Source organism: Schistocerca gregaria, chromosome 2 (assembly GCF_023897955.1).
Source record: "Schistocerca gregaria isolate iqSchGreg1 chromosome 2, iqSchGreg1.2, whole genome shotgun sequence".
Classification (NCBI taxonomy): Eukaryota; Metazoa; Arthropoda; class Insecta; order Orthoptera; family Acrididae; genus Schistocerca; species Schistocerca gregaria.
In genome coordinates this window covers 657,457,021-657,480,016 of record NC_064921.1, presented here as the reverse complement: position 1 = coordinate 657,480,016, position 22,996 = coordinate 657,457,021, and positions in this window count along the sequence as shown.

Below are 22,996 nucleotides of genomic sequence, written 5' to 3'. Positions count from 1 at the left end.
CTAGGAAACCAGTGTCATTTACTATCCAGCAGCTGATACCCTCCATCAGGTTATGTCACATAAACAATGTCAGCTTCTGATGTTAACTGGATTGCATCTGGGCATATGTTCCTAGGCATCCCCAATATTCTCATAATCTGCAAAGTAAATAACTATGCACTTGTGATTCCTCAGACAGTCCGCCTCCTTAGCTAAGTTGGCAGCACATCTGGTTGCTATGTGAAGGGACCGATACTGCCAGTGAGTTTTCTTTCTGAGAGGACTGGACCGGCGTGCAGTTAGCCTTGTCATGCCAATTAAGGAATTGCTTGAGAGAGACACAGAAAGCCGACAAAAGCCAGGAGAGCGGTGTGCGGATCCCATGCATACCCTCCCCAATCCACACCCACATGACACCTTTGGCAGTGGATGACACGATGGTTGATCGGTTCGAATTAGTCGGTCCCAATTGGCCCATCAAGATCAGCATACGGAGCATCGCTTTTTGCTTTCTCAGACAAATAGAGTCCTCAGCAAGCTCACAGCACATCATAATTCGACGAGCCTTAAACTCTTATCTTTATTTCGCCTAACTCGCTGAATAGCACTGGAATACCGCACTATCAATTTTCATGCGTGAATGAAAGACTGATGGTCTTCTGTCACTATAAATGACAACGAAGTACTACTTCTGCATTCATTACTGTTTTATCCACGTAAGCCCGTACTTAATAAATGGTTACACTGAACGGCTACATAGCAACGCCTCAATCTATACTCTCAAATAAACAGTAATTTTAAGCCTACACTCACTCAATTACTGTGGATAAATAAAGTTTGAACAGTATTTACATATACTTCAAAAACAATATTGCATCACACCAGTTCCCAAAACTCCTGAAGACAGACGTTGACTTAGATATTGTATCACAGACACAGTCCCTTTGACTGTTCACAGATGTCACTAAACCCGCCCAAATATGTAAAGAACCGTGCCATGAGCAGCGCCTATTAGACGGAGGGGGTGCGACAACCGATCAGTTCCAGTCATTCCATCAGGAAGGAGGTACACGGCTCGTGTTCTCTGTAGTTCAACCTTACCTAGATGGTCGATACTGCGATTCGATCGCGTCCGCATTGTTACTTTGTGCCAGGAAGGGCTCCCAACAAGGGAAGTGTCCAGGCGTCTCGGAGTGAACCAAAGCGATGTTGATCGGACATAGAGGAGAGAGAGTGAGACAGGAACTGTCGATGACATATCGCGCTCAGGCCGCCCAAGGGCTACTACTGCAGTGGATGACCGCTACCTATAGATTATGCCATGGAGGAATCCTAACAGCAACGCCACCATGCTGAATAATGCTTTTGTGCAGCCACAGGACATGGTGTTACGACTCAAACTGTGCGCAAGAGGCTGCATGATGCACATCTTCACTCCCGACGTCCATGGCGAAGTTCATCTTTGCAACCACGACACCATGCAGCGTGGTACAGATTGGCCCAACAATATGCCGAAAGGACTGCTCAGGATTGGCATCACGTCCTCTTCACCGATAAGTGACGCATATGGCATCAAACAGACAATCGTCGGAGAAGTATTTGGAGGCAATCCGGTCAGGCTGAACGCCTTAGACACACTGTCCAGCGAGGGCAGCAAGGTGGAGGTTCCCTGCTGTTTTGGGGTGGCATTATGGGCGGACGAGGTATGCCGCTGGTGGTCATGGAAGGCGCCGTAACGACTTTGAGATACATGAATGCCACCCTCCGACCGATTGTGCAACCATGTCAGCATATTGGCGAAGCATTCGTGTTCATGGAGGACAATTCGCACCCCCCTCGTGCCCGTCTTGTGAATGACTTCCTTCAGGACATGAACCCTATCAAACCTGCCTGGGATAGATTGAAAAGATCTGTTCATGGACGACGCGACCCACCAACCGCTCTGAGGGCTCTACATCGAATCGCCGTTGAGGAGTGAGACAATCTAGACCAACAGTGCCTTGATGAACTTGTAGATGGTATGCCACGACGAATACAGCGATGTATCAATGCAAGAGGACGTGCTACTAGGTATTACAGTGTGTGCAGAAATCTGGACCACTACCTCTGAAGGTCTCGCTGTATGGTGATACAACATGCAATGTGTGGTTTTCATGAGCAATAAAAAGGGTGGAAATGATGGCTATGTTGATCTCTATTCCAATTTTGTGTACCGGTTACGGAACTCTAAGAACCGAGGTGATGCGAAAATTTTTTTTTTATGTGTGTTTAATTATATAGATAGGTAAGCAATGGCTCAGCTGAGACCAAGATACCGTTTATTAATGTTGCAGGTGCAAACGTTTCTTAAGTAAATTTAAGAATGGTTAAACGGTTACGCATTTATTGCAAGCTATATTATACAAGCGACGCCTTATTACCTACCATTACTTAACATGTTTGTCACAAGTCTACTGCGGCTGTCATTGTAAAGTTTTGTTTTTCATCGAGGTACGCTGCAAAACGGTCACAGCTGATTCGCTCCTCAAACAACACAAATGACGAGTTTTCTTACATCCACAGATCCGTTTCATAAAATACAGTCGACACCCACCTTACGCTAATAGGAAATTTTCCTTTTCAACTTAAGCAGTGATACAAGATTTCGGCTGAAGGAAGTAGTCTGTGTTTCACAATAATTATTAAATATTCTTTGCTTTTGTTAAAGATTTACCACCAAAAAGCGTTATTCCTCGATCATTTTAAAATTAGCTGAACTGAAAAATAGTCCTTGTAGAATATGAATTAGGTATTACTTTGGTTAGGTGAAAATGAAGTTTCGTATCTTGCGCTGCTGATACTGCATTGTCTCTGCTTGCACCTATTATGCTCTCTGGTCGGTAGCTCTACCGATTGACAGCTTGAACTGCCAATACGACGATGATAGATTTCGTAATGATGAATATTAGCTAACAATATTAATTATCAAACCGTATTTCTAATATTTTATTGAGATAATGTTGTACAGCGTTACTGAATGTTAAGAAATGAATTGTGTAATACACAGCTGTAAGGTTATATTCTATCAGAGACGATCGATTATGACCAGACCATCACTGGGCCCAAAAACCATCTCCCCTTACGCTTAGCTGAAATGGTTTTTGGACCTGACGATGGTGTGATCCTTTACCTATATCAAGCGACTGTAATAAAATAAAATGAGCTGTGAAAAGTCAAGGGACAGCCCTATGCACGTAAACAAATTGCGTCCGTGTCGTGTAGACGACGTATAAAAGGGCAGTGCAATGGCGGAGCTCAGGTGATGCAGGTGGAAAGGTTCCCGACGTGATTATGACCCCAAGACAGGAATTAACAGACTTTGAACGCTGAATGGTAATTGCAGCTCGACGCAGAGGACAGTCCATTTCGTAAATCGTTAGGGGATTCAGTTTTCCGAAGTCCTCGGTGTCAAAAGTGTACCGAGAATACCAAATTTCAGCCATTAAATTTTATCTCTGGCAACACAGTGGCGAGTGGCCTTCAATTAACGACAGAGGGCAGACGGTTTGACCGCTGTTTTCAGTGCTAACAGACAAGCAACACTGTGTGAAATACCCACAGAAATTAATGTGGTCTGCAGTGCTTCTGAGCTCGTGGTCACAACGGTTGGGGCCTAGACGACAGAATGGCCTTGGTCTGGGTCTGAGTCCCGATTTCAGGAGGTAAGATGTGATGGTACCGGCCCCATGAAACCATGGACCAAAGTAGTTGACAAGGCACTCTGCAAGCTCGTGGTGGTTCCATAAAGGTGTGAACTTTGTTTCCATGGAATGGCATGAGTCCTCTGGTCGGACTGAACGATCATTGAATGGAAACGGTTATGTTCTGCTACTAGCAAATTATTTTCAGCTATTCATCGATTTCGCGCTCCCAAACAAGAACTGAACTTTTATGGTTTACAATGCGCCATATCACTGGGACATTCTGTATAATTCGAACGAATAACTAGCCCAGGTAAATCGCCCGACTTGAATCCCATAGAACATTTATGGGACATAATCGAAGCGTGTGATGTAAACGATAATGGCAGACTTATTGAACAAGTAATCCCATACACATGTAAGGAAACTAGCATTAATTTCTTGCCAGTTATCCGCTTGGTAAAGTACGTAATGAAAAATCCATGTCGGTGTTTTGTAAAATGACATGTGTGTTCAATAGCCATCACCTCTCAATTTACGATTTCTACGTTGTTATATATTTCACAACCTTTTATATGGAGGTGTGACCCGGTCATTGACCGAAACGACAGGCTGACGACTTGTGGTAACTGATATGCAGCTGTACAGAAGAATGCTAAGTGGGCCATGGACAGATAAAATTTAAAACGACAAAATTTTTCAGCAAATAAAAAAAGAAAGAGAAATCCAAAATACAGTTAAAAACTGCATTATTTAGGTCATCTAAAAAGGAACTGTAAATTATATAAACTGATGCAGAAAATTCGTCAAGGAAATATATGTGGTAAAGGACGAAAGGAAAGACATGAACATTTTTGCCCGGGAATTTAAGGACATGGACTTTACACATGACCAAGGAACTTCTTCGAACAAGTTATAGTGATACAGCTATGATTGTCATCAACATCCGAGTCGAATGCGCACTAAAAGAAGAAGATGACATCGGAAGTCAGCGAAGTGACCTCAGATATTTTGGTATACAACAGTTACCTTTCTTTTCTGCACGAAACATTTTTCCAACTTCCAGAATTTTCAAGTAAAAGAAATGAATGCGTATTTTCTGCTGATTATACTTTAGCTGATTTGTAATATGCTACAGTTAATACAGATGTTTCTTATATGTATCAACGAATTAAAAATTGTATCTCTGATTTATGATTACAAGCATGTAATATGAATAGAGTTTCACATTAACTTCACACAACCTTCTTTAGCTATTATAGCGTTGTTAGGTTCGCGGAATAAACGCTTAGTTGATACTTCCACTTTCATTTTCACCAAACACACCCCATCTCGTAATTGTAGAGCGAGAGTAAGTTTCCATGGTTATAAACCCTTTGACCGCGCTACCATTTCTACTTTGCAGCGCAAGACACGTCGCAGCACACAATATTGCTTTTATTTCATGTGTCGTCTGTTGCCTTAGTGGACATATCGAGTGGTTATAATTACATTTTCCTTATTTAGCCGTTATAACACGGAAACTAATTACCATACAAGTACCAAACTTGGCAGCATTAATGTACATGGTATGGTGTGCATGATTTCCATGCGGCACAGTTCCACCGTCCAGTTACAACTATGGCCAAGAGGTGCGTGATCAGTAATCGTGATTGATAGTCTCACACACCTGATGACTCGCAGTGCACTTGTTGACGTTTAAAATGAGCTTGGACAAAATGAGAGTCTTTATTATCAAAACAACAGAAATGCTGCAGCTGCACTTCGAGGATATTGCCGGATGTAAGGATTACGGGAGGGTCCTCTTTCTACACCTGCTGGGCGGAGCATGATGAAGTTCGACTGGAGAACTGGGCGGCGCTCCGGTTGCACCACAGGTGGTTGATGAAATCGCCGTTGCTATGGCAGACAACGCTGGGCGCAATTCCCGATCGCCAGGCAATGTGGTTGTTGTGTCATGACAGTTGAACATCCAGTGGTCCACTGTACGGAATTTTCCAATTCTCTAATGGTGTCCGTACAAGATCCATACCGTACAGCAGGTTGCATTATTGGATATGTTGACTTCGCTCTCCACTTTCTCGCACGGACTGAAGTTGACGAGGGCTTCCCTGGACCATTCTAAGGACAGACGAAGCTCAATTTTCTCTGACGGGTGAACACACAGAATTTCAGAGTGTGGGGATCTTCACGGCCAATCACTGTGCATGAAGTTCGTCTGTATGGTGAACGTGTCACCGTATGGTGTGGCTTCACGGATAAGTTCATCATTGCCCCATTCTTCTTGGAACAGGTTGGAGCTCAAGGTTCAAAGACGTGCAGTGTGACTGGCCAGCGTTGCTGCGATATGCTACGCCAGCATCTGATACCCGCCCTACAGGAGACAGGCCGCATTGAACTCAACAGTTTTCATGCAAGATGGGGCCCCACCGCACATCGCTCGTGAAGTTCACCTGCTTCTCCGAAGCACACTTGGAAACGATCGAATTATCAGCCGATCGTTTCCAAATGCTTAGCCGGCACGATCACCTCATCTCCCTGTGATTTCTGGTTGTGGGCCTACCTGGATGGCAGGGCTTACTATGGGAACGTTCACACATGTGCTGATCTGAAATGCAACATATCAAGAGAGGTAGCCAGCAGACCTACGGACATGTTTCGTTCTGCTGGGCAGAATGCAGTCCTGCGCTTTCTCTTCTGGACATTGGTGGGGGCCTAATCGAGCCCCTTTTGTAGCAGTTATGGCCCCGGTATGTAATGATATGCTGTGTCGTTGTAGCACATTAAAAGTATTTCAGTTGAAATGATTCTGCATTATTCTTTTTCCTCACGTCCTTGATATTAGTGCTACCAAGTTTGGTCTACGAACGGTAGTTACTTTCCGTGTTATAACGTGTTAAATAGGGAAAATTTTATTATAACCGCCTTGTATATTCACACACTTTTTTCCGTTTAATTTAAACATGGATAGCAGCTCACCATCTCAGCGTGCTGATATGTTACTCCTTGATAATCAACGAGAACCTTTTCGTTTAATACACTCTCTATGATGACCCATAAAAAACTGTTAGTACACGTATGCAAATGAACGTGTACTAGAACTGTGACATCATACATAAATCGCTTCGTATATTGCTCTCGTTCTATTGTTTTTAATTTATTTTACTTCTGAAATTTTCGTGGCGAAGTTATTTCATTTTATAAATTAAAAGCAAGCGAGGTTTGTAAATTGGCAATAAATACACTACAGCGCACTCCATCTACTTTTGAATACTATTCAAGTACATCGCTGTTCATCATGCACATTTTTTTTTTTATATTTAGCTTGTTGCTGTGTGTTGCCACAAATTTAACCAGTTCGGTAATCAGTGAGATGTGCAAACCGAAGCATTAAAATCCGCTCACAGTTAACTTGCAGCTCACTCAATTAATTGCACCAGTTCACGCCTCGTGTCACTCAGATTCCACTTTTCCGGTGCTATTTATTCGACCAGCCTGTGAAACATCAGTGATTCGCGTGCTCACCAATGTTCACCTGGGACGGAATACTGCCCACCGACGATAATCAGTCAGCCCGATTCGAACTCAGTAATCATAAATATATAAAAATTGATGTTAAAGGTAGGACGTCATTATGGAGAAATAAAGCCTGAAAGTTTAACTATAAGCTGTCAGTGTTGCGATGACCGATGTTCAGATTTCTTTTTTTAAGTCACTGCATCACTACCCAAAATACTTATCATCTACAGTTATAGCAGATGGCTACAAGTGAACAAATTAAAGAGCACCTTGTTAGTTACATTTATATACATTTATATCTTCATTCTCACTGGTCTCTAACGAATTTCTCCTTCGGAAGTAGTGAACACTTACTTGGTCGCAGAGGATATAAGGTTTGGTTTTACAGACATTACCGTAACTGAAGATAAATTCATGATCATTTAAATCCAATAAGGAGAGTTTCATCAACTATTTAAAAAAATCTGTTTGTGCCATTTACGAAACTTTGCTAATGCCTACAGAGGTTCTACATTTTTCTGGGTAATACGAGTACATATTTGGAAGCGACAGAACAGTAGATGCAGAGAAGTAGCGTAAATTTTAAACTGTTTTCCGTTATGCTGATTATGTTTAGCTAATGTTCGAAGTGTGTCTGGAACTACTGAATTTGAATGTTACTTGTTTATATCGTTAGAACACTTTTAAGTGATGAGTTGTACTTAAAAGTAAATTATGTGAGAGAAGAATAAGAGCAGACCCAGTACAATTCCATGCAGGCCTCGACCTATTGCATTCCTCCATTTTGCGGTCTGTTTCGTTCCTATGATACATTTCGTACATGTGACTCTGTCAAATCTGTTATGGAGGTAAGATACAATCACTGTGCCGTTAATGCCAAAACTTTTTGTCATTTAAACTTTAGCCTACATAATGATATACGGGCATTGCATTTGGTTAAATCTTTTTCTTGTTGGCTACGCTGAGACTCATTTGTGGGGTCCTGTATAGCTTTCTCTACAGCCAAAGCCTAAATGTCACAACGTAAATTTCTCTGAGAAAAGTAAGTAAGAATTCAGTTACAGAACACTTTCCAATATTATTAAAAATACCGATATCTTTGTATCTACAGCCGATATAGGATAGCTTAGAGGAACCATATATGTTTCGTTGTTCCGTACGTGTACTGGCTAGACTTGCATGGCACTCAGGGCATCCAGGCGCATATGCAAGGTCATACTTCATGTACGTTTTATCGGTAGATGTCAGTTGAGCTCCTAACATAGCTACACAGTCTTTGACTACTAATTCAGCGGTCGTGGTTTCACGTTCATTTCTAACCACTGTCAAAATTTCGAATAAATTCATCAGTTACGCTGGCTGTAGATCCCCGATATAAGGCGTCAGCCTCATTCTGCCAAAGGTTTTGTCAAAAGAAAATGAAGATGCAGCTAAGATTCCAGAGCATCATTAGGACTTGAGCCTGTGAACGTCCCCTAAACAGCCGCAAGAATCAGCAATGATTAACAGCTTGGAAATTACTGCAGTAAAGAAAACATAATTTGTATACAGAGGATATGTCCTTCCCTAAAGCTAAAGCGCAATAGTTGTTTACGTCCGGTAGTTAACTAGTCAAAATATGGAATATCCGTGTAGTAAATGCACAGGTAGACATTATGAGGGTTACGAAGACAGGGACTAACTTGTACGAGTTAGAGCGTGGAACGTCAGAAATTTGAATGTCTTAACGTAACTGAAGAATCTGAAAGATGAGACTGGCAGGCTGATTCTCGACAGGAAATAATGGACTAATGGGGGATAAATGAGATTTATAGTCAGATGTGTATGGGGTAATACAGCACCATCCATGAGAGGTATAACTGCGTTCGCATGTTATTATGAAAAGAGAGGTCACAGGTACCGTAAAAACTAAATTTCATAAAGTAACAAGGATATGCATAACATTGTAAATGTACTGTATCATTATTGTATATACTGTGAATACAACGAACAGTGAATTCATCAAAAAGTAATATTATGTCGTTGTTGTGGTCTTCAGTCCTGCGACTGGTTTGATGCAGCTCTCCATGCTACTCTATCCTGTGCAAGATTCTTCATTTCCCAGTACTTACTGCAACCTACATCCCTCTGAATCTGCTTAGTGTATTTATCTCTTAGAATCCCTCTACGATTTTTACTCTCCATGCAGCCCTCCAGTACTAAATTGGTGATCCCTTGATGCCTCAGAACATGTCCTACCAACCGATCCCTTCTTCTAATCAAGTTGTGCTACAAACTCCTACCCAATGCTATTCAATACATCCTCATTACTTATGTGATCTACCCATTTAATCTTCAGCATTCTTCTGTAGCACCACATTTCTAAAGCTTCCATTCTCTTCTTGCCCAAACTATTGATCGTCCATGTTTCACTTCCATACATAGCTAACTCCATACAAATACTTTCAGAAACGACTTCCTGACATTTAAATCTACACTCGATGTTAACAAGTTTTTCTTCTTCAGAAACGCATTGCCAGTCTACATTTGATATCCTCTCTACTTCGACCATCATCAGTTATTTTGCTCCCCAAACAGCAAAACTCCTTTACTACTTTAAGTGTCTCATTTCCTAATCCAATTCCCTCAGCATCACCCGAATTAATTCGACTACATTCCATTATCCTCGTTTTGCTTTTGTTGATGTTCATCTTATACCCTCCTTTCAAGACACTGTCCATTCCGTTCAAGTGCTCTTCCAAGTCCTTTGCTGTGTCTGCCAGAATTACAATGTCATCGGCGGACCTCAAATTTTAATTTCTTCTCCATAGATTTTAATACCTACTCCGAATTTTTCTTTTGTCTCATTTACTGCTTGCTATACAGATTGAATAACATCGGGGAGAGGCTACAAACCTGTCCACTCCCTTCTCAATGACTGCTTCCCTTTCATGTCCCTCGACTCTTATAACTGTCAGCTGGTTTCTGTACAAATCTTAAATAGCCTTTCGCTCCCAGTATTTTACCCCTGCCACCTTTAGAATTAGAAAGAGAGTATTCCAGTCAACATTGTCAAAAGCTTTCTCTAAGTCTACAAATGCTAGAAACGTAGGTTTTCCTTTCCCTAATCTTTCTTCTAAGGCGAGTCGTAAGGTCAGTATTGTCTCATGTGTTCCAATATTTCTACGGAATCCAAACTGATCTTCCCCGAGGTCCGCTTCTACAAGTTTTTCCATTCGTCTGTAATGAATTTTGTAGTTGTGACTTATTAAACTGATAATTCGGTAATTTTCACATCTGTCAACACTTGCTTTCTTTGGGATTGGAATTATTGTATCCTTCTTGAAGTCTGACGGAATTTAGCCGGTCTCATACATCTTGCTCACCAGAAGGTAGAGTTTTGTCAGGTCTGGCTCTCACAAGGCTGTCAGTAGTTCTAATGGAATGTTGTCTACTCCCGGGGACTTGTTTCGATTCAGGTCTTTCAGTGCTCTGTCAAACTCCTCACGCTGTATCGTATCTCCCATTTCATCTTCATCTACATCCTCTTCCATTTCCATAATATTCTCCTCAAGTACATCGCCCTTGTATAGACCCTGTATATTATGTAATGAATTGTATTTAGACAAACAAACCCTCCAGGGTTAAGTTAGCAATATTCTATTAGAATGTATAAATATAATAGTGGTTCCATTTATGTTTATATGCTACGAGCTCTTGTGAAGGCCCCATTTTTCTATTTTGCATTATTGGCAGGAGCTCCGCGGCTACATTTATTACAGTGTTACTAAATGTATTGGCGGAGCAGAGAGGAACAGACAGGGAGATCCACTATGCAATATAGAACAATTAACAGAAAATACCTAGTTAGAAGGAAGCTGAGGCTTATTTTGAAGTGAAAGGAACGACAGGGTGACAAACTCATGCACGCGCTGAAGCGGTAACCTGTTGCTGGTCGTGGACCACGGCAGCTGATCTGCTTGTTTTCTGCGAGGCCGTCGATATGACCTTGGCGCACCACGGAGAGAGAAGTGGTGTGTTTGTTCGGATGGAACAGTTGAAGAACGAGGAACTGGACGTGCAGCGTTTTCCTGCATGCCGCACTTACGAAATTTCTGTCTCAATTTTGCAACTGTTTATTCGAATCTGTGGTCACCTCGAAATCCTGTGTGGTTTCTCTTACAGCCCAAGAGAATGGGAATTTTAATCCGTCTTACTGTACTTCCCTGTCAGGTGTTGCGAAGAATAACACTGAGTCCTGGGCTAAGGCATTATTTTGAAGGATATGACTGATTGTGCTGCTTCTTTTCCTGGTGAAATTTGACGTAATAGACGTAATTACATGGTCCCAAACTTCAGTAAAAGAAAGAGCTTCTGGGTTTACTGAAGGAGCCAGTCTTTGGCTGTAGATCTTTCACAGTTTAATATTCTGTACTAAGTCCATAAACAATGTGCGGACGGACTGCATTTCATATTAAAATGATCCACTGGGAAAACTAGCGAGTATTATAATAGCGTACACCACAGACCAAAGTGACAGTCTGATCTACATTATAAAATGGTAGTACTTTGCTAGGGGCCTGCCCTGTCTGATGCGCCTTGCTCGAGGCATGTTAACAAAGTCAGCATGTTAACATCACGCCAAAATATAGAAGAATGTGAGAGGACTTAATATTGAAGATAAATACTTCTAAAAATTATGTGTCTTATTTTGCGTAATGAAAGTACTGGTGCTGTCTGATACCTTAAGCGGGAACGAATTTTTTCAGAACAGCTTACTGAACAGAGTTACGAATCTTGTCGATGGCACTTCCTTCTATAAGTCGTTAAGAAGCTAATAAGAGTAACCGTCAATAAATTTTCAGATAGAAATCTTAATCTCCCCTGCCTCTCTCATCCTAAGTTTTGGTACTGCGAAATAGAAACAATAGCTGTGACTTCAAGAAGCTCAGACTTCAAGAAGAATATAACTCGAATTCCAAAGATAGCAGTTGTTGACAGATGTGAAAAATACCGAACTATCAGTTTAATAAGTCACGGCTGTAAAATACTAACGTGAATTCCTTACAGACGAATGGAAGCCGACCTCGAGGAAGATCAGTTTGGATTCCGTAGCAATACAGGAACGCGTGTGGCAATACTGACCCTTTGATTTACCTTAGAATATAGATTAAGGAAAGGCAAACCAACCAACCTAGAATTTGTAGACTTAGAGAAAGCTTTTGAGAACGTAGACTGGAATACCCTCTTTCAAATTCTGAAGGTGCCAGGGGTAAAATACAGGGAGCGAAAGGCTACTTCCAATTTGTACAGAAACGAGATGGCAGTTATAAGAGTCGGACATGAAAGGGAAGCAGTCGTTGGGAACGGGGTTATTCAATCTGTATACTGAGCAAGCAGTAAAGGACACAAAAGAAAAATTCGGAGTAGGTATTAAAATCCATGGAGAATGAATAAAAACTTTGAGGTTCGCCGATGATAATGTAATTCTGTCAGAGACAGCAAAGGACTTGGAAGAGCAGTTGAACGGAATGGATAGTGTCTTGAAAGGAGGATATAAGTTGAACATCAACAAAAGCAAAACGAGGATAATGGAATGTAGTCGAATTAAGTCGGGTGATGCTGAGGGAATTAAATTAGGAAATGAGGCACTTAAAGTAGTAAAGGGGTTTTGCCATTTCGGGACCAAAATAACTAATGATGGTCGAAGTAGAGAGGATATAAAATGTAGACTGGCAATATCAAGGAAAGCGTTTCTGAAGAAGAGAAATTTGTTAATATCGAGTTTAGATTTAAGTGTCAGGAAGTCGTTTCTGAAAGTATTTGTATGGAGTGTTGCCATGTATGGAAGTGAAACATGGACGATAAACAGTTTGTACAAGAAGAGAATAGAAGCTTTCGAAATGTGGTGCTACAGAAGAATGCTGAAGATTAAATGGGTAGATCACATAAGTAATGAGGATGTATTGAATAGCATTGGGGAGGAGTTTGTAGCACAACTTGACTAGAAGAAGGTATCGGTTGGTAGGACATGTCCTGAGGCATCAAGGGATCACAAATTTAGCATTGGAGGGCAGCGCGGAGGGTAACATTTCGTAGAGGGATACCAAGAGATGAATACACTAAGCAGATTCAGAAGGAAGTAGGTTGCAGTAGATACTAGGAGAGAAGATATTAAATAAGTTGGGGAGCTAAAGTACCAAAATTTCTTAATGTTTGATGGTAGTTGAGAAGGCATTAACAACACTGCCCCTCCGCTCCCCCTCCCCCCTCCTCACCGTCCCCAACAGTCTTACTATTCCCACACTATTTCTTGTTGTCACATGATGTGTCCAGTCAGCCGATACCTTCATTTAGTCAAGTTGTTTCACCCACCATACTGGTGTGGCGTGGCTTTGCATGGTGTTTCTGATGGAATGTATGTCCACCTGCCTTGCAGTCGACACCCTGTTTTGATTTAGGATAATACTGCGTAATGTCGCTTAGAAACGTATTGAGGTACGATGCAACGCGACGTCTCGAAGCCGATCGTGTAATAAGACTTCCAAACCGTAACTGCTGTCTGAGGCTATTTTATTTATTATTTTTGCCATACTGATTAAGTTCCTGCCATCCACTATGATGGATAATTAGATACGTATCGATAATTGCTTCTGACACAACAGAAATGAATGCCTAAATGTCAGTGAGGAGAACTGTCCGCCTGCTCAGCTGAGTGGTACCGTGCTCGCCTCCCATGTAAGCGGGCCCGAGTTCGATTTCAGGTCGGGTAGGGACCGGGTGTTGTGCTGCCCTCATCATAATTTCAGCCTCCTCACCGGAGCCAAGTTGCCCACTGTGGCGTCGAGTGAAATAAGATTTGCCGTGCGCTGAATTCATTTCCAGTGATGAGAACTACTCTACCTCCATGACACTGCACAGCAAATTTTCATCTCCGTTTCCTTCTTCAGCCAGCAAATCCTCTAGTGGGTTTTGGTAGCAGCTTCTGATTCTCCGCTGGGTGTGATCTCTTGGCTTATATTGGTTTGTAAAATCTCTACAGGAACTTGTAAGAGCCCAACATGAGTTTCCGAACATAGGTGGAGATGTGAAGAAAAGACTATTTCCAGTTTTCCTCCTATCTTCACTACTGTTTTGGTTCCATGTGCAAGTCCCTGCGTCATCCATGGCCTGTGTGCATGATTTGTACATCACGGTTAAGCTGCTCTCTGTATTCGTCCCTCTGCTGCTGGTGATTACTTTGCGATGTAGTGCATTTGTTTTCCTACCCTTTTTGAAATCGGCACAGGACGTGACGGTGCAGAGGGGAGTTTAGATCGTTTAACTGTTGTGTATTGTACCCCCATAATTCAGTCTTGAGTACGTCCGAGATATATCCAGCGACTCATCTACTGATTCGATAGAGAGTGGCCAACTGTCTCCTTACCCAGTGTGATATGACGACCACGAGCTTTTGTTGGCTCACCTCCAGTTGTAAGTACTGGGCATCAGATACGTGCTGGAGGAAGAATACATACATAATTCCTTACTGTGGCCTAACAACACTAGTCAACAGCCATTTTGCATCTGGGATGTGATACATCACCTAGTATGTATTTTGGTGTGTAGAGTCCAAATACACCCTTCAAAATGTTCTAGAAAGTACCATTGTTGACTATGTAAAGGTTTTTTAGTTTTAATATTCAGTATTTCGCTTTTTGCTCTTATACTGTTTTGATGTTTAATTCCTTGTTTTTAATTGCAGAAGAGAGTTAGAGGATCTACAAATCGTCAGTAAGTCGTTGGTGTGGCAATCTAGTGGTGTGAAAGAGATTCTCAGTGAGTGTTTCCTCTGAAAGATAGTGCAAATTTTTTTGTGTTTAAAATTTACTCTAAGAAATATGGCAACTTATATATCTCGTTGCTGTCTAAACCACACCGACAACTTTTGTTATTTGTGTGGGAAATTCACTCCAAAAGCCCAAAGAAAACCAATTAATGATTTGGTTAAAAGGTAATTGTATTATGATTGTCCTGTTGGTGAGCAAAGTAACATTTTTGCACCTCATATTGTATGCATAACCTGTACTACAATATTAACCGAGTGGCTGAAAGGAAAATGCCGAGCCATGCCATTCGCTGATCCGATGGTGTAGTGTGAGCCGAAAGACCATTATTCAGACTGTTACTTCTGTCTTAAAAATATGCGGGACATACAAGCAAAAACAGACATAAAATAAAGTTCCTAATGTATCATCAGTGCATTTGCCTGAGTCCCATGATGACGGGTTGCCTGTTCATGTCTGTAACTTGAAAGCTACGGAATCAGGCACCATGTCAAGTGAATCAGAAGGTATTGAACATATAGAAGAGCACTGCCCTCAATATCATGACACTTCGCCTTTGCCTTCAGCCGCCGAGCAGTGTGTCAGCAGTGTGCAAGTAGCAGCATTACTGCATTTACTAGGCAACCTTGTATTTTAATAACCGTTTAAATTTTGTGTCGAATTGTTTGTGCTCTCTGTAGATTATATCAGACGTTCTTTGCACAACAGTATTTAGCATGGATAGGGACTACGACTGCTGTGTTCGGATGCGGGCTCAGTTGGCATCCCTTCGTTACCAGCTTCAGGCACAGTTGGCTTCGGTCACACAGTTTGAGGCTGTTGCCAATGGGCATCAGTGTGGGGGGTCAGGACAGGAGTTTGTCGGGGACTGCCAACTCGTCCCACGCATACCCCGATCGGACTACGGCTGTGGCTGCCCGGGATACTGACCACATTAAGGCTGACCCCTCACCCATGGTAGAGTGGGAGGTCGTCTCGAGGTGTGGCAGGGGTCAAAAATACTGGAGGGCTGAACGGAAGACCTCTCCAGTTTGTTTGACGAACTGGTTTCAGGCTCTGTCTCCGGCCGATACTGATCTTCGGCCAGACATGGCTGCTTGTACTTTTCGAGAGGTTGCCCCTCGGTCTTTAAGATCCGGGCGGTCGCAGAGGGTGGGCTTACTGATAGTTGGGAGCACCAACGTAAGGCGCGTAATGGGGCCCCTTAGGGATATGGCTGCAAGGGAGGGGAAGAAAACCAATGAGCACTCCGTGTGCATACCGGGGGGAGTCATCCTAGATGTGGGAAGGGTCCTTCCAGATGCCATGAAGGGTACCGAGTGCACCCATCTGCAGGTGATTGCTCATGTCGACACCAATGATGTGTGTCGCTATGGATCGGAGGAAATCCTCTCTAGCTTCCGGCGGCTATCTGATTTGGTGAAGACTGTCAGTCTCGCTAGTGGGATGAAAGCAGAGCTCACCATTTGCAGTATCGTCGACAGGACTGAGGTGGTGGTGGTGGTTAGTGTTTAACGTCCGTCGACAACGAGGTCATTAGAGACGGAGCGCAAGCTCGGGTTAGGGAAGGATTGGTAAGGAAATCGGTCATGCCCTTTCAAATGAACCATCCCGCTATTTGCCTGAAGCGGTTTAGGGAAATCACCGAAAACCTAAATCAGGATGGCAGGAGACGGGATTGAACCGTCGTCCTCCCGAATGCGAGTCCAGTGTGCTAACGACAGGACTGACTGCGGATCTTTGGTAGAGAGCCGAGTGGAGGGTCTGTATCAGAGGCTGAGATCGTTCTGCGACCGTGTGGGCTGCAGATTCCTCGACTTGCGCCATAGGGTGGTGTGGTTTCGGGTTCGCTGGATAGGTCAGGAGTCCACTGCACACAGCAGGGGTTGTGTGGCGTGGACTGGGCGGTTATTTAGATTACATGACCTTGGGCAAGTACAGAAAGGGCAACAGCCTCAAAGGGTGCGGGGCAAAGTCAGGACATGCAGGGACCAAGCAGAAGTCAGTATTGTAACTGTAAACTGTCGAAGCTGCGTTGGTAAAGTACTGCAACTTCAAGCGCTTATAGAAAGCACCGAAGCTGAAATAGTTATAGGTACGGAGAGGTGGCTGAAGCCAGAGATAAATTCTGTGGAAATTTCTACAAAGGCACACAAAGTGTTTATGAAGGATACATTGCATACAACCGATGGTGGCGTGTTTGTCGCTGTTAGTAGTAGTTTATCCTGTAGTGAAATAGAAGTGGATAGTTCCTGTGAATTATTATGGGTGGAGGTTATACTCATCAACCGAGCTAGGTTATTAATTGACACCTTTTACCGACCTCCCGACTCAGCAGCATTAGTGGAAGAACAACTGAGACCAAATCTGGAATACATTTCACACAAATTTCCTCAGTACGTTATAGTCTTAGGTGGTGATTTCAATTTAACAAATATAGACTGGGACACTCAGATGTTTAGGATGGGTGGTAGGGCCATAGCATCAAGTGACATCATACTGAGTGCACTATCCGAAAATTACCTCGAGCAATTAAACACGGAACCGACTCGTGGAGATAACGTCTTGGACCTACTGATAACAAACAGACCCAAACTTTCCGACTCTGTAAGCGCAGAAAAGGGAATCAGTGATCACAACGGCGTTGCTGCATCCCTGAATATGGAAGTAAATAGGAATATAAAAAAGGGAGGAAGGTTTATCTGTTTAGCAAGAGTAATAGAAGGCAGATTTCAGACTACCTAACAGATCAAAACGAAAATTTCTGTTCTGAGACTGACAATGTTGAGTGTTTATGGAAAAAGTTCAAGGCAATCGTAAAATGGGTTTTAGATAGGTAATAGCCGAGTAAAAGTGTGAGGAACGGGAAAAACCCACCGTGGTTCCACAATAAAGTTAGGAAACTACTGCGAAAGCAAAGAGAGCTTCACTGCAAATTTAAACGCAGCCAAAACGTCTCAGACAAACAGAAGCTAAACGATGTCAAAGTTAGCGTAAGGAGGGCTATGTGTGAAGCGTTCAGTGAATTCGAAAGTAAAATGCTATGTACCGACTTGACCGAAAATCCTAGGTAGTTGTGGTCTTACGTTAAATCAGTAAGTGGATCGAAACAGCATGTCCAGACACTCTGGGATGATAATGTCATTGAAACAGAGGATGACATGTGTAAAGCTGAAATACTAAATACCTTTTTCCAAAGCTGTTTCACTCTAAATCCTCGCATAAACGAAAAAATAGCTGACATCGAAATAAGTGTCCAAGGAATAGAAAAGCAACTGAAATCACTCAACAGAGGAAAGTCAAGTGGACCTGATGGGATACCAATTCGATTCTACACAGAGTACACGAAAGAACTTGCCCCATTTCCGCAAGTCTCTTGAGGAGCGGAAGGTTCCAAATGATTGGAAAAGAGCACAGGTAGTTCCAGTTTTCAAGAAGGGTCGTCGAGCAGATGTGCAAAACTATACGCCTATGTCTCTGACATCGATCTGTTGTAGAATTTTAGAACATATTTTTTGCTCGCGAATTATGTCATTTCTGGAAACCCAGAATCTACTATGTAGGAATCAGCATGGATTCCGGCCGGCCGGGGTTGACGAGCGGTTCTACGCGCTACAGTCTGGAACCGCGGACCACTACGGTCGCAGGTTCGAATCCTACCTCGGGCATGGATGAGTGTGATGTCCTTAGGTTAATTAGGTTTAAGTAGATCCAAGTTCTAGGGTACTGTTGACCTCAGAAGTCCTATAATGCTCAGAGCCATTTGAACCATGGATTCCGGAAACAGTTGTCGTGTGAGACCAAACTCGCTTTATTTGTTCATGAGAGCCAGAAAATATTAGATACAGCCTCCCAGGTAGATGCCATTTTCCTTGACTTCCGGAAGGCGTTCGATACAGTTCCGCACTGATAAACAATGTAAGAGCCATGAAATATCAGAACAGCTGTGTGGCTGGATTAAAGAGTTTTTAGCAAACAGAACACAGCGTGTTGTTCTCAATGGTTAGACGTCTACAGACGTTAAAGTAACCTCTGGCGTGCCACAGGGGAGTGTTATGGGATCATTTCATTTCACAATATATATATAAATGGCGTAGTAAATAGTGTCGGAAGTTCCATGCGGCTTTTCGCGGATGATGCTGTAGTATACAGAGAAGTTTCAGCATTAGAAAATTGCAGTGAAATCCAGGAAGATCTGCAGCGGATAGTCACTTGGAGCAGGCAGTGGCAACTGACCCTTAACATAGACAAATGTACTGTATTGCGAATACATTGAAAGAAGGATCCTTTATTGTATGATTATATGATAGCGGAACAAACACTGCTAACAGTTACTTCTGTAAAATATCTGAGAGTATGCGTACGGAACGATTTGAAGTGGAATGATCATATAAAATTAATTGTTGGTAAGGCGGGTGCCAGGTTGAGATTCATTGGGAGAGTTCTTAGAAAATTTAGTACATCAACAAGGGAGGTGGCTTACAAAACACTCGTTCGACCTGTACTTGAGTATTGCTCATCAGTATGGGATCCGTACCAGGTCGGGTTGACAGAGGAGGTAGAGAAGATCCAAAGAAGCGGCGCGTTTCGTCACAGGGTTATTTGGTAAACGTGGTAGTGTTACGGAGATGTTTAGCAAACTCAAGTGGCAGACTCTGCAAAAGAAGCGCTCTGCATCGCGGTGTAGCTTGCTGTCCAGGTTCCGAGAGGGTGAGTTTCTGGATGAGGTATCGAATATATTGCTTCCCCCTACTTATACCTCCCGAGGAGATCACGAATGTAAAAATTAGAGAGATTCGAGCGCGCACGGAGGCTTTCTGTCAGTCGTTCTTCCCGCGAACCATACGTGACTGGAACAGGAAAGGGAGATAATGACAGTGGCACGAGTAGTGCCCTCCGCCACACACCGTTGGGTGCCTTGTGGAGTATAAATGTAGATGTAGATGTAGATCTTTAATCAAAAGGAACTGAACGATTTGGTTCGCCATCTACAACTTTCGAAACAGCATGCTGAACTCTTGGGGTCGAGACTGCAACGGAACCTTCCAGCTGAAGGGACTAAAATTTCCTGTTTCAGATCAGGACGTGCTTCCTTCGCTCAGTATTTCGATATGTAGAATTCCATGTGTGTATGTAGAGATGTCATTGGTCTGATGATGCAGCTAGGTGTACAACATAATCCACAGGAGTGGTGACTATTTATTGGCTTCAGTAAAACCGGCCTGAAAGCAGTACTACTGCATAATGGCAACACATTTCTATCGGTACCTTTGGCTTACGCAACAGACATGAAAGAAACGGGGAAACCATGGCTTTTTTGCTAGAGGCAATCAAATATAAGAATCTTGAATGGCAGCTTTTCTGTGATTTAAAAGTTGTTGCACTCCTTACAGGTTTACAGGCTTTTTATTCCTTTGGGACAGACGTGACACCAGGAACCACTGCACAGTCAAGGAATGGCCTGTAAGGAAGTCATATGTTCCTGGAAACGTAAATGTGACCAGTTACCTATTGTTTGAGCCCGATAAAATCATTTTGCCTCCCCTTCATATCAAGTTGGGCGTTATCAAGATCTTTGTAACAGCTCCCTATAAAGAAGTTGAGGCCTTCAATCGCTTAAAACAAAATATTCCCAAATTAAGTAAGGCAAAGGTGAAAGAGGGTCTGTTTGTTGGACCACAAATAAGAAAATTGCTGAAAGATCCAACATTTGATACCGACTCACAGATGTCCGATTAGCTCCTTGATCTTCTTTTAAAGCAATTGTGAAGGACTTTTAGGGTAACATAAAAGACAAAAAGTATGTTACCATTGTGAATGGACAACTATAAGAACATGGGGTGTAGAATGACACTTAAAATTCACTTTTTACATTCTCACCCTGATTTCTTCCCGAAAAATTTGGGAGCCGTATGTGATGAGCATGGTGAACGCTTTCACGAAGACATTGTTACCATGGAACACCGATACCAAGGCCATTGGAACCCTTCGATGATGACAAAAGAAGAGATCCGTCGTCGCATGTTTCAAAAACCAAAGACAATTAAAGGTGAAAATATGTTCTGAACTAATTTAGATCTTTTATTGGCTTCATGTTCAGATATACATACAAAATAGTATTGATTTCAAACATTCTGAATGTGTATTTTTCTTTGACTTAATTGTGTCAATTTTCGCTATTACCAATTTTTATTATGCTGCGTATCTAGGAAATGTGACGACATCGAGTAGAACTGATTTTACCAGCGTATTCAGCACACCAAAATTAGATAAATCCACCCATTTACAAACCAGATGCAGAAAAAAATTTAAATTTGTTAACTAGTGTAATTAGCCTTCCTTTACTCTACCCTCCAGTACTTCTTAAGAAATTCTGCCTTCAACTCTTCAATATTTTTTCAAGCCTTCTCACTGACCGCCCACCACATCCTTCCCTTGGCCTGTCCATAACGACCACTCATCTCAGTTTCTGGTGCACGTTATGAATTACCGAGTTAAATCAATCGGTGAAGTTGAAACGTCCCCTTTGAAAAATTATACACGACTGTGCTTAAACTGACACACAATATTATTAGCGCAACGCAATCTGACTTCCAAAAATCCCTACGAAAGAATGGCCCTGACTAACATTAACCTATACGTTTCACAAATCACTTACCTCACAAAAATCTTCGTTACTCAAGCTACTGCAATACAGAGAGCACCACTGCTGCCAGCTAAATAAAAGATTCAAACTACTGAAGGCACTAACTACTGATAGTCATAGTTAGCAAATAAAAGATTTTAATAGAGAACAAACTATGTATTTACCTTAATAGTCACAATATATATAGCAGTTCATGACATCCAGTCTTACAAATTTCAAAACTCCGCCATCTCTCTCCCCACATCCACCACTGCTGGCGGCTCACCTCCAACTGCGCAACGCTACGCGCTGATCACATCCAGCTGCCGCTGCCCAACACTACAATGGCAGACAACAATGCAAACCAGCCACAGACCGCACACCGCACAGCCAGTTATTTTCATAAAAGCGCTACGTGGCGCGGCGTTACAAATAAAAAAAACCTAAACATCCTACTTACAAAGTTTTGTATTAACTCCACCAGCTGTATTTTAGACTTTTGCCCTCCAAATGCAACCCTGCTGGAAGCTGTCTGTAGGGCTGGATACTACTATAGCTCTTCGGTGTACGCACTCAGGTGTCGGCGCAGTGCCTGTATCAGACGACTTGGGACTGCGGGCCATGATCGCCTGCCGACCGGATGCTGATGTAGGGCTGGGATGGCCAATATTATCCTACATTGCTGGAAAGGCAAAGGCATTCCAACACTGGCTGTCGACATTGGCCTGTTGTTTTGAAGAAGAAGCAGCCCCAGCTCTGACAATCTACGGTGACATCGACAGAGACGCCAGCTGTGTTTTCGGTAATTGTCTCTGTGCTTAGCATGAATTTGCCCAATGCTGTAGTGCAGGTGCTCTGACGGTGAGATTTTACTCAGTCACATCACCTGTCTGCACTCACCACAAGTGCCTCTTATGTTCTAGAGCTCATATTTGAGCTGTGGTCCAAGGTGCAAGCTGTCATTTAGCCACATAGTCTCCTTGCGGTCCCCACCGCTAGGGGGTGACACAATAGTGTGTTGTGGTCACAATAGCAAGCTACCACGCAGTCACTTCACATATCTGCTCTCTGGACGAGTGACACCGATGTTCTAGAGTGGGTGTTCCCATGATGAGCAACAGTCAAACACCAAGATGCACTCGCCATGAGTGCTCCATATGTTCTAGTGTGCTGCTCATATGGCGGGCTGCGGTCCCAGTGAGAGGCTGCCATTCAGACACGCCACCTCTCTGCACTCACCACAAGTTCCCCCAACGTTCTAGTGTGGGTGATGACGTGGCAGGCTACAGTCACAGTAGTAAGCTGCCATTCAGCCTCTCTGCGCTCACCATGAATGCCCAATATGTTCTAGTGTGAGTGATCTCACATGGGGCTGTGGTGCCAATGAG